Source organism: Chamaea fasciata, unplaced genomic scaffold (assembly GCF_029207755.1).
Source record: "Chamaea fasciata isolate MVZ Bird 193981 ecotype frontalis unplaced genomic scaffold, bChaFas1.0.hap1 SCAF_3, whole genome shotgun sequence".
NCBI lineage: Eukaryota > Metazoa > Chordata > Aves > Passeriformes > Sylviidae > Chamaea > Chamaea fasciata.
The window spans coordinates 114114974-114127865 of NW_027094088.1; the positions used below are offsets into that span (position 1 = coordinate 114114974).

Sequence of the window (12892 nt, forward strand, 5' to 3'; positions counted from 1 at the left end):
GGCTCACAGAGGGGATGAAAGCAGGATGCCAGAGCAGGGATCACCGGGAGGGGTTTTTTAAGTCAGATTTGGAGTTGGGGGCACCAAGATGTGACCCCTTAGGCTACATGAAGGGAAAGTCTCATTTTTCATGTCAGTGCTGAGGTGTGCAGGGCAGAGCAGTCCTGGTGTGTGTTGTGTCACTTGTCTGTTGTGCACTCTGTCTGTTTGGTGTCTTGTCTTTTCCTTTAGTCCTTTCAGGGGCCTGTCCAAACCCCTGGCATCAGTCTTAGCATTTCTGATCTCTGTGCTCCTCAGCCAGGTGCCTTTGTCTCAGCTGCTCGGACACTCATCAGAATCCATCTCTCTTCACAAGCATCCAGTCCGATGCCTTTTCAGGTCTTGTTCTGAGCTGTACTGACAGCCGTGCACCGCCCTGATCCATTCCGGCGGGTTAGGTCTTGTGAGAATGCAAAGACAGGTGGAGGATTCTGACCGTAGGATTCTCGGGCATCCATCTCTGCGTCTCTTGGGATAAGTCATCCCGATGGCATCTTGTTCCTGCAGGGTTCTCTGAGCCTGGCCAGCTCACCTTCCGTCTCACCTCGGTCATCTCATTCCGAGTTCTCTGGACCCTCAGGGTCATTCTTCTTGCCCAGAGTTTTCTGTCCCTGTTGTGTCCCCTCGTTTGTCCTGTGCTGTGTCACGGGTGTTGGTGTGTGTTTGGCCCGGAGCTGCTCTGCCTTGCTGCTCAGTCTGGGTGTGGGGGTACGAGGGTAATAGTCCTGGGGGCTTGAAATTTGTGATGTGGGGTGTGGTTAGACTGTAGAGGGTATTCCTAGATTGCCACAAGATGTGTGGAGCTGTCAAGGTATCCTGCAGCACTCTGACTGTTGTCCTGACTTTGTTTCAGATGCAGAGGGATGAAATCCGTGGCAGAGCCCCCCATCCTGGGTGAGGGGCTCCCCTGAGAAGATCGATCACTATTCAAGGTGAGAGTCACACATTTCACATTTATTGGCACTCCAGTGCAGGCCACCTGCGTTTACAGCTTCAAACAGGTGAGTCCCTTGGTAACCCCCCTGGGCAGCAGCTGGAGCCTGCTCCGGGCTGGGCTGCGGGAGCAAACACTTGTGGCTGACACAGCTCCACACTGAGGGTACTTGGGAAAACACCTGCCTTGTCCTGGAATTTTTTTTTTTGAGCTTTTGACAAGGTTTTAATCATCACCTTGGTAAAAATAAATGGTAAGGACTGAAAACATGAGAGGCTGGCAGGTTATACGCACGAAAGACAACTTTTTTTTTCTTAAATATTTGTGCAGCCTATATCTTAATTTTGAGACTCTTTTTTGGTCAACTTTATTGTAAAAACCCCTTATTTTCAAGTTAGCTGCTTCAATAATGAATTTGTTTTACAAATACCCGCTAATGTCCGAAGGTTAAAGCACTAACACCAACATCCCACCTCTTTTATTTTTGCAGCAAAATTTTATCTTTACTAAACTTGAAACTTGATGTTTTTGCAGGTAGTAAGTTAAAGAAGGTGTTTATCTGCCCATCACTGATAGTCAGGGTCATGAAGAAATTGCTCTAGTGTTCTAAAATAAATGCAGATTTTTAGGCCTCTCCCATTCTCTCTGACTAGCAACATGTGAATTGATTTTTGATCTCCTTTCTGTTGGTGTCTGTGGGTTTTAAGCGGCATGGAGAAGGTGTCTGTGGACATGGCACCCAGGGAATGGTGCTGGGAAGGGCAGGATGGAAAGGAGCTGCTCAGGAATCCAGAGCAGCAGTGGAGTGGGAGCTGGTGCTGCTGCCTCAGTCACACCCTCCTGGACAGTCTGTGCAGTGATAATATTCCTACTTTCCTTCCTGAACCTGGGGTTGGAGGAGAACACGAGTCTTGGCATTGATGGAAAGGGGAACTCGAGGGAAAAACTGCTGTTTGTGTCCTTAGAGAGCAGTGGGAAGAGCCTGGGAGAAATCCTGGCTGGCTGAGGGATCCTTGTGTCCCCTCGGGAATAAATCCCTGCGTCTCCTCAGCCCTGCTGGTTTGCAGTAGCGTTTGTACACCTTTCGCTGCAGCTGTGGTTCTTAATAACTGGAAGTCCAGGGATTCTGGGCGATTCCCATAAGTTCTCCTGTTTTGTAGGAGCTGCACGGTGAGGTCAGCATTCTGAGGGAGGCCCTGGCACAGCTGCCAAGGGCAAGGAACGTGGAGCATCCCGGGGCTTCTCCCGCCCGAGTTTCTCCCGGAGCGTGCTGCGTGTCGTGCCGGATGTTTAACCCGGGTTTGGGGTGTTCTCCTGCAGTCCCAGCTCTGACTGCTGCCCCCGAGCCCCGGCCTTGCTCTGTCCCAGCACTGAACCTGGCAGGTGGGTGTGCTTTTCCAGCCCTTGAATCCCACGGGCAATCCCAGATTCCCGGAGCTCCCCGAGGCACAGCCTGGCCTCCCTCCCTGGGAGCTGCACCTCAGTCTGCCTGGACCAAGGCCATCCTGTTTGAGACTTTATTCCTGTTGCTTTTCCTCTTGCAGGTAGTTGGCGAAAAGGAGAGAGCCAGTAGGAAGTGAAGCCACTGGAAGGCCTTATCCCAGTCCAAGGTTGGATGGGAGTAACTGGACCTGTTGAATTCCCACTTCCCTTTAAATCAGTGCAGAGGAAGCAGATTTTAAATCATCATTCCATGAACTTTCACCAACTTCATGACTCTTGCAAAAGTTTTCAATGTTAGAAATTCCTGAGCTTGTTTTCCAGGCAGGCTTGGATTTGGATGTTATTCCTTCCTTTTAATTGAAGGAATAACTCTGATTTTCTCTCTGATTTTAGTAAGGGAATATTTATTTATTCCAATTTTCCATCCTAATTGGAATTTTTGTACCTTGTAGAGCACATTTCTAAGGAAATTTACCCAATTAATGTTGGTAAATCAGCAATTGTCCAGCACCATCTCCACAAAATTCTGTGATTTCCCAAGAAAACTTTGAAGTATTTATTTGCCACGATTCATCTCTTTGTAAAGTTCAATTTACTGCATTTTTAATTACATAAATGCCATTAAAACCTGAATCCAGGCCTAGCTGCTGTTCCTTGGACACAAGGGGCTGGTTCTTTCCTACCTTGGCACATTTGGATGTTTGTCCAAAATGAGCTTCCCACTACAATAGAATTTGTTTCCAAGCAGAAGTGGGAATTGTCTAGAAAACCTTCTGTTCTGGGGGGCACTGGGTTTGTTTCCCTTATTGCTGCATAATTGAGGAAAGCCATGGCGCTTTTTTAGGCAGTGGCAGGAGGTGAGAGCTGCGTTTATTTAATTTTGTATTTTATTTTTTGTTATTTTTGTATTTTTGTGCTCTTTTGTTGTGGTTTTTCATGTTGCGTTTTGTGGTTTTTCAAAGACTTTTTCTTCAGTTTTTTAATTTTTATTTTTTTTCTTTAGCTATTTATTTACTTGTTAAAACTACTTTTCGTTTTTTATTTTAATTTTTTGTTTAAATTTTTTTTCCACTTTTTTGTTACTTTGAAATTTTTTTCTTTTGGTATTTTAATTTTATTTATTATTTTCTATAGTTTTGGTTTATTTTTTCATGTTTTCTTTGTTCCTTTTTTTTTTCCCCCATACTCTTTCTTCCCCCGGGCGCCTGGGGGTTTGGCTGTTGGCAAGAAAGATGAGAAATGACCTCGGTGCCCGCTGGACGTCGGGATGTCATAGAGAGCGCAGTTGGCAAAAGCTCCGTATTTTCTGCTCCATAAAACTCCTGAAGGGAGAAAGCTGTGACCACCGTGGTGCCGTTTTTTCCTTCCCAGCCCCGACCAGGTCTCCTCCTACCCGTGCACAGTGTTACCAGCAGCAGCCTGCTGTCCAGGCTGTCGAGGCGTATTTCAGAGGGAGCAATAAAAACAAAGTAGACGTTTTATTTTGAACTCTCCGACCCTGCTTGTTTATTAGCAAAGAAATCCAAAACAAAGCGAACAAAAAAAGAAAACCCCCAAAATAAAATCCCCCGCAACCCACCAAAAAAACCCCATACAGATAGAGAAAATATGCCCATATTATCTAAATAAAGATTAAAACTTTACCCCTTAGAAAACCAGGCTCATTTAATTCAAATTAATTGTGTTTCTGATGTGTTAGGTTAATGAATTCATCTAGTGTAAAATATCGTTTAAAATATAAACAAACGAATTAAAAAAATAATGAAAAAGAAAAATAACAAAAAGTATAGGATATGAAAAATAATATCAATAAAAAATACACAATATATTATTACTTACTACACGTTTTATAAATATATTTAATATACATAATATAAACATCTATAATGTACATAATCATATTTAAATGAAATGTATTATTATTTATAACATTACATAATAAATAAATTATTTTATATATAACTTTCTATATTTAATATCTATAATAAATATAATAGTATAATAAACATAATACATGATGTATAATGTACATAATATAAAAGATGAATTGTAATGATGAATGTAAATATCAGAATCACAAAGATATAAAATATTGAAATAGAGCCTGAACGAAAGGCTGTTTTGTTTCGGTCTGGTTGCTGGCAGGGCTCTCGCAGGTGTGCTCGGGGGTCTTTTGGGCCATTTATTCCGGAGGCTGTTCGCCAGGGCATTCCTGGGCACGTTCGTTTATGGCTCCGCTCCGCGCCGCCGCGCGGCAGTGCTGCCACCCTGTGGGCAGAGAGCGGTAGTGCAGCTGTCCCCCTCCGCCCGTCCCGCCTGATCTGTGAGGCAATGCTGCCACCCTGTGGGCAAACAGCGGTAGTGCAGCTGTCCCTCCCGCCCGTCCCGCCTGATCTGTGCGGCAATGCTGCCACCGCGTGGGCAAACAGCGGTAGTGCAGCTGTCCCCCGTGCCCGTCCCGCCTGATCTGTGCGGCAATGCTGCCACCCTGTGGGCAAAGAGCGGTAGTGCAGCTGTCCCCCGTGCCCGTCCCCGACGCGCGTGGAAGCCCCGCACTGTGAGCTCGGGGGCGGCGCTGCCGCCCGCCCGCCCGCAGCTCGGGGCCGAAAGGGAGGGAAAAAGGCAAGGAGCCCGGGCGCGTGGCAGCCGGCTGCCTGCGCGCGCCACCCGGACCCCGGAGCCGTCCGGGCGCGATTTTCCGCGGCGTTTGCGGGTGTGCGGACACGGGATGGGGGCGCAGCGGCGCCGCGGGCTGCAGTCCATTCAGTCAGGCGCTTGTGGGAGGAGCCGAGGGGGCATTTTAGTGGGTTCCACTACCAAGATGGCGGCGAGACGCGAGGCGCCCGACCTTCCAAAAAGGGCGGCCAAAAGGGCGGGAAAAATAAGGACCCTATAGGCGTTTAGCCAGACGCCTGCACAAAAACCCCGACTACGGCGCCGCCCGGGCGCAATTTTCCGCGGCGTTTCCAGGTGTAGGGACACCGGTCGTGTGCTCAGCCGCGCCGCGCTTGCGTTCGGATTCGCGGATTTAGTCAGGCGTCTGTGTAAACACCTGGCGGAGGCCTATGCCGAGCCGCAAAGAACATGGCGGCCGGGACGGAAGTGGCCTCAGCCGCAACAAAGATGGCGGCAAGGAAAAGCGGAAGTCACGCGACGCCCCTCACAAAATGGCGCCCAGGCGCGAGGCGCCCGACCTTCCAAAAAGGGCGGCCAAAAGGGCGCGAAAAATTAAGGACCCTATAGGCGTTTAGCCAGATGCCTGCACAAAAACCCCGACAACGGCGCCGCCGGGGCGCAATTTTCCGCGGCGTCTCCAGGTGTGGGGACACGGGCCGTGTGCTCAGCCGCGCCGCGCTTGCTTTTAAATTCGTGGATTTATTCAGGCGTCTGTGTAAACACCTGCCGAGGGCCTATGCCGAGCCGCCAAGAACATGGCGGCCGGGACGGAAGTGGCCTCAGCCGCAGCCAAGATGGCGGCGAGCAAAAGCGGAAGTCACGCGACGCCCCTCACAAAATGGCGCCCAGGCGCGAGGCGCCCGACCTTCCAAAAAGGGCGGCCAAAAGGGCGCGAAAAAATAAGGACCCTATAGGCGTTTAGCCAGATGCCTGCACGAAACCCCGACTACGGCGCCGCCCGGGCGCAATTTTCCGCGGCGTCTCCAGGTGTGGGGACACGGGCCGTGTGCTCAGCCGCGCCGCGCTTGCGTTCGGATTCGCGGATTTAGTCAGGCGTCTGTGTAAACACCTGCCGGGGGCCTTAGCGGTGCCGCAAAAAAGATGCCGGCGGAACCGGAAGTGGCCTCAGACGCAACCATGATGGCGGCAAGGAAGGGCGGAAGGCTCGTGGGGCTCGTCGCGGCCGAAAATCGCCGAGTGCAGCTCACACCCTGCAATGGCAAAAGCTGTTTTATTAAAACTCAGACGAGAATTTTCCTCTTATTTCCAGGTCACAGGATATACTGAGGCTGAGAGGGATCCTAAAATCTGACTCTCAAGCGGACGGACCGTTTGAGAATCGAACTCAGCACCTTGGCATTACCCGGACTCTGCTCCAAGCAGCTGAACCAATCTCTGCATTGTGGGGATGGACCTCCATAGGATGGCAACGCTTGGCCCCACTAAGGTAAGTGCAGTGCCGCCTTCTCTGCCAAAGCTGCTTCACACACCAGCCCCTGGAATGGCTCGAGGGCAGAAGTGGCTGGCAGCTCACGACAGCACAAAGCTCTTCCAGTGACGCTGATTTCCTGTCCTTTCCAGGATTTACCCAACAGCTGCCGTAAAAGTACTCACACAAAGTCTCTTTCCGGGCGGAAAGGAGCAGGACAAGTCCTGAGGCTTCCCTTCTTCCACGGCCAAAGCTCTGCAGAGAGGCAGGGCCGGTCCCACCCGCACAGGGGCGTTTCCTGCAGGTGAGTGTTGCCGGGCCAAAATGATGGCAGCTGCTGAGGCCGGGGCTGCTTTTCTGGCCGGAGGCCTCGGTGCCCCCCCGTGCCGCCTGCAGTGTCCCTCGGGGTTTCCTGCAGGTGTCCCGGGTGCCCGGAGGCGCAGGGAGGAAGGAGGCCGGCAGCCCCAGCGGGGCCAGCAGCCCTGGGATGATGTGCAGGGAGGAGCTGTGCCTGCGGGGCCCCGCCCGTGGCAGCGGCGGCCAAACGCAGGGCCCGGGGCCGGGCTCGGGGCTGGCACGGACACGGCCCCGGGGCTGCCGCGGCTCCTCGGCCAGGGGCTGCTCCCGCCGGGCACGGGGAGATGCTGCAGCCCAGACAGAGGCACCCACAGCCCAAGAGCTCCCCAGGGAACAGCTGGCATTGCCCGGGAACGGCGGCTCGGGCTGTCTGCAGAGGGGCTCAGACAGCAATTCCCACCTCCCGGAGCTCCCACACAGTTGCCAGGGATGTCCTGGCCACCCCAAATCCCCTCCCTTTCAGCCTGAGGACATCACCCGTCGGCAGCATTAAAGCCAAGGCGCTCCTCCCTCACAGAAATTAAATCCAGAGCAACGGCCCTCGGAGATGCCTCAAAATCAAAGGTTTGTGTGGGATGGAGTTTCGTTTGGATGAAGTCTGGACTTTTCCAGGGAGCCGGCCGGAGTGCAGAAGCGATGGAAAGCTTTTGCAGGTGGGTCCCACTGGAGGTGTGCTGAAGGCAGGGATGGGCGTCCCTTTCCTGAGGGAAAGGCACTTGCAGAGGCCACTGCTGGGGCTCGGAAAGGAGCTGAGCTCCTGCAGGGAGCTGTGTCCTCCCGAGGGCACAGGGGCTGCCTCAGCACAGGCCGGCCAGTGCCTTCTCCTGCTCTGAAACATCACCTGGAGCCCGAGCTCAGGGGGGTGGCTGAATTCCAGGGAAATCTGACAGGTGACCCCCAGGGGGTGAGGGTTATAATTAACCAAATCTATGGAATAGAAACCTATCCTGTCCCCATCCTGCTGAGCTTCCTTGGAAGCTCTGCTGGTTCCTGACACGTCTGGCATTCAAGCAGCAGCTCTGCGTGGGAATATCCGTGCTCCGTGAGGCACTGTGAGGTTATTGCAGCGGGAACTGAGCAGGGAATTCGGGGCCGTGGGTATAATTCATCTAAACTAGCAAAGGTGACAGTGAACCCCAAATCTGGGCACCACACAGAGAACAATCTTTGTGCTGCCCTGTCAGCTCAAGCCCCTGGGCTGGGAAGTTTTGGGAGTCAAACATATGGAATGATAGAAGTCACAGCAACTGGTGTCACCCCGAGGGACAGTCCAAGTCCCAGACAATTCCTCTGCAATCCCCTCGGGGGGAAAACACCCTCTGTCTGCCAGGAGCCCTGACTCTGTTTCTCCTAGCAGCTGTGTTGGGCTTTAAGAACTTGAAATAACTTTGAAGCCAAAGAAATCACCTTTTCCTACTGGTTTGATTGTTGTGTTTGTTTTTTGTTTTTTGTTTTTTTTTTCTTTCAGATGCTGGACTTGCTTCTGTGGATGTGTGCTGAGCTCTGGCTGCAGGGGACTGTCAGGCCTGAATGGCTGTGAGTCTGTGTTCTTCTCGCTGGGGAAGCGGAAATAATTATTAATTAGACTGCAGAAATGTTTTCAGAAACCTTTCCCCTTTCCTGCCCTTTGCTGGTGGATCTTCTCTTTCTGCCTTTGACTTTACAAAGCTGTTCCCTGATGTCATTTCCCCTGCCTGAATTCCTTGCAGCTCCTAGCTGGGAAAAACTGGGATGATGTCCTGGGGATGTTCTTAGGGGAGGACAGAGGTGAGATTTTTGCCTGTATTTTTCTAATATTTTCTAAAATTTCAGGGAGCTGCTGCTGCTGCTGCTCCTGCTCCTGCTGCTGCTGCACAAGTGGAGCCTTGTCAGCGAAGACCTGCATCTGCAGGAGGCCCCGCAGGCCCTGGCTGGGAAGTGCCAAAACAAAGAAGTGATCAGTAAGTGCTGAACTGCTTCCAGGAGGGCGTATTTTGTTGCAGCCGTTACAGACCAACAAAAGAATGGTGCTGTGTCCGCGTGATGTTGGTGACTTTGTGTGAGTTGCTTTATTAAAGCCAATCGTTGGTAAGGGTTTTGAGCATCCCTTGGATAGCCCTTGGAGCTCTGGGTGCCCTGGCTGTCTCTGCGGTGCCCTGACTGTCCCCTAGGTGTCCCTGGGGGTTCCCTGGCTGTCCCTGGGGTGCCCTGACTGTCCCCTAGGCGTCCCTGGGGGTGCCCTGGCTGTCCCCTAGGTGTCCCTGGGGGTGCCTTGGCTGTCCCTTAGGTGTCCCTGAGGATGCCCTGGCTGTCCCCTAGGTGTTTCTGGGCGTTTCCTGGCTGTCCCATGGCTGTCCCTGGGGGTGCCCTGGCTGTCCCTGGGGGTGCCCTGGCTCTCCCTGGGGTGCCCTGGCTGTCCCTTAGGTGTCCCTGGGGTGGCCTGGGTGTCTCTTGGGGTGCCCTGACTGTCCCTGGGGTGCCCTGGCTGTCCCCTAGGTGTCCCTGGCGGTGCCTTGGCTGTCCTTTAGGTGTCCCTGGAGGTTCCCTGGCTGTCCCCTAGGTGTCCCTGGGGCGCCCTGGGTGTCCCTGGGGGTGCCCTGGCTGTCCCTGGGGTGCCCTGGCTGTCCCCTAGGTGTCCCTGGGGGTTCCCTGGCTGTCCCCTAGGTGTCCCTGGGGGTGCCCTGGCTGTCCCCTAGGTGTCCCTGGGGGTTCCCTGGCTGTCCCCTAAGCGTCCCTGGGGGTGCCCTGGCTGTCTCTTAGGTGTCCCTGGGGGTGCCCTGGCTGACCCTAGGTGTCCCTGGGAGTGCCCTGGCTGTCCCCTAGGTGTCCCTGTGGGGGCCCTGGCTCTCCCTGGGGTGCCCTGGCTGTCCCTTAGGTGTCCCTGGGGGTTCCCTGGCTGTCCCCTAGGTGTCCCTGGAGGTTCCCTGGCTGTCCCCTAGGTGTCCCTGGGGGGCCCTGGGTGTCCCGTATGTGTCCCTGGGGGGGCCCCAGCTGTCCCCTGACTGTCCCTGGGGTGCCCTGGCTGTCCCGTATGTGTCCCTGGGGGGGCCCCAGCTGTCCCCTGGCTGTCCCTGGGGGTGTCCTGGCTGTCCCAGAAAGTGCCCTCCCTGTCCCCTAGGTGTCCCCAGGGGTGCCCTGGCTGTCCCCTAGGTGTCCCTGGGGTGCCCCGGCTGTCCCTTGGGGTGCCCTTGCTGTCCCCTAGGTGCACCTTGGGGTCCCCGGGCTGTCCCCTAGGTGTCCCTGGGGTGCCCTTGCTGTCCCCTAGGTGTCTCTGGGGGTGCCCTGGCTGTCCCTGGGGATGCCCTGGCTGTCCCCTAGGTGTCCCTGGGAGTGCCTTGACTGTCCTTTAGGTGTCCCTGGAGGTTCCCTGGCTGTCCCCTAGGTGTCCCTGGGGGGCCCTGGGTGTCCCTGGGGTGCCCTGGCTGTCCCCTAGGTGTCCCTGGGGGTTCCCTGGCTGTCCTTGGGGTGCCCTGACTGTCCCCTAAGCGTCCCTGGGGGTGCCCTGGCTGTCCCTTAGGTGTCCCTGGGGGTTCCCTGGCTGTCCCCTAGGTGTCCCTGGGGGTGCCCTGGCTGTCCCCTAGGTGTCCCTGGGGGTGCCCTGGCTGTCCCTGGGGTGGCCCTGGCTGTCCCCAAAAGTGCCCTCGCTGTCCCCTAGGTGTACCCAGGGGTACCCTCGCTGTCCCCTAGGTGTCCCTGGGGGTGCCCTGGCTCTCCCTTAGGTGTCCCTGAGGATGCCCTGGCTGTCCCCTAGGTGTTTCTGGGGGTTCCCTGGCTGTCCCGTGGCTGTCCCTGGGGGTGCCCTGGCTGTCCCTGGGAGTGCCCTTGCTGTCCCTGGGGTGCTCTGACTGTCCCCTAGGCGTCCCTTGGGGTGCCCTGGCTGTCCCCTAGGCGTCCCTGGGGGTGCCCTGGCTGTCCTTTAGGTGTCCCCGGGGGTGCCCTGGCTGTCCCCTAGGTGTCCCTGCCTCGCCCGAATCCTCGACTCCGCCTCTGGCGCCACGGTGACACCCCTCCCAGTCTGGACCAGTGTGGCCACACCCCCTCCCCTGGGGCCATCCGACCCATCCCAGTATAGACCAGTTAGGCACCGTGTGCCCACCACGGACCCCCACACGCCTGCCAGTTCATCCCAGTCCACTCCCCGTCCATCCCAGTTCTCTCTGATCACCCTCCCAGTGCTCCCAGTCCATCCCAGTCCCGCAGGTGTTGGTGCTTGTGGCTTGATCAGCTGCTGCCTGTCCGCAACGTGGAGCGGGTCAAACGAGGCCTCAGGGGGACGGGGGGGCGGATTTGGGGGGTCCTGGGGGTCCCGAGTTGTCCTGGAGGGGTTTGGGGGGTTTTGGGGGGTCTGGGGGGAGTCCTGGGGGCTGCTTTGGGTGGTTTTGGGGGATCTTCGGGAGGTTTGGGCGGCCCATTTGCGGCATCAGAGGAACCTGAGGAGGGTTTTGGGGGCTCCTGGAGGTCGGGGGGGCCCTGGGGGTGGTTTGGGGGGCACTGGGGGGTTCCAGCCCGTGACCCCCCCCGTTTTTGACCCCCCCCCCCCGAGCTGTTTCGGTCTCATCGACGCCCTCCTGAAGCCCAAGGGGGGGTGGGCGCTGGGCCCCCCCCGCTGCCCCCTCCCCCTGCCACCCCCGCGACGCCCTGCAGGTGAGGGACCCCCAAAAACCCCTCCCCAGACCCCAGATTCACCCCTGGGACCCCAAAAAACCCCCCAAACCTCTCCCCGGACCCCAAATTCACCCCTGAGGCGCCATAAAACCCCTAAACCCCTCCCCATGAACCCCAAATCCACCCCTGGGACCCCCCAAAACCTCCCCAGGACCCCAGATCCACCCCGGGACCCTCGAATCCATCCCTTGGACCCCCAAAAACCCCAAAATCCATCCCTGGGACCCCCCAAAACCTCCCTCCAAACCCCAAATTCACCCCTCGGACCTCCAGAATCCCTCCACAGGCCCCCTCAGGGGTCGTTCCCCACGAAAAAGGGCGGGAAACGTGAGGGGAGAAAAAGGGCGGGAAACGTGAGGGGAGAAAAAGGGCGGGATCAAGTGGGAGGGATCAATGGAATTTTGGGGGGCGTCAGCGACGGTGAGGGAAGATCAATGGAATACTGGGGGGGCATCAATGACATTGGGGGGGTCAGTGACACTCGGGTGGGGATCAATGATGCTGTGGGGGGGTCGATATCAGCTCGGGGGGCGGCCATGGGTTTTTGGGGGGCCGCAACGCAGGCGGCCGTGCTGGGTTTGGAGCGGGGGGGCCCCTTCAACCCCTGGGGGTGCCCTGGCTGTCCCCTAGGTGTCCCTTGGGGGCCCTGGCTGTCCCCTAAGTGTCCCTGGGGGTCCCCTGGCTGTTCCTGGGGGGGCCCTGGCTGTCCCGTATGTGTCCCTGGGGGGGCCCCAGCTGTCCCCTGGCTGTCCCTGGGGGTGTCCTGGCTGTCCCCGAAAGTGCCCTCCCTGTCCCCTAGGTGTCCCCAGGGGTGCCCTGGCTGTCCCCTAGGTGTCCCTGGGGGTTCCCTGGCTGTCCCTGGGGTGCCCTGGCTGTCCCCTAGCTGTCCCTTGGGGTGCCCCGGCTGTCCCTTGGGGTGCCCTTGCCGTCCCCTAGGTGCACCTTGGGGTCCCCGGGCTGTCCCCTAGGTGTCCCTGGGGGTGCCCTGGCTGTCCCCTATGTGTCCCTGGGAGTGCCTTGGCTGTCCTTTAGGTGTCCCTGGAGGTTCCCTGGCTGTCCCCTAGGTGTCCCTGGGGTGCCCTTGCTGTCCCCTAGGTGTCTCTGGGGGTGCCCTGGCTGACCCTGGGGTCGCCCTGGCTGTCCCGTGGCTGTCCCTGGGGTGCCCTTGCTGTCCCCTAGGTGTTCGTGGTAGTGCCCTGGCTGTCCCTGGGGATGCCCTGGCTGTCCCCTAGGTGTCCCTGTGGGGACCCTGGCTCTCCCTGGGGTGCCCTGGCTGTCCCTTAGGTGTCCCTGGGGGTTCCCTGGCTGTCCCCTAGGTGTCCCTGGGGTGCCCTGGCTGTCCCCTAGGTGTCCCTGGGGGTTCCCTGGCT

General features: G+C 56.5%; 1 long non-coding RNA gene across 1 annotated transcript; it reads left to right on the forward strand.

The window, feature by feature from the left end:
* Positions 1 to 870: 870 nt before the first annotated feature.
* Positions 871 to 4071, forward strand: LOC136287914 (uncharacterized). Its single transcript, XR_010720417.1, has 4 exons — positions 871 to 971; positions 2134 to 2356; positions 2518 to 2583; positions 3649 to 4071. It is a non-coding gene; the product is annotated as an uncharacterized lncRNA (long non-coding RNA).
* The last annotated feature ends 8821 nt before the right edge of the window (positions 4072 to 12892 follow it).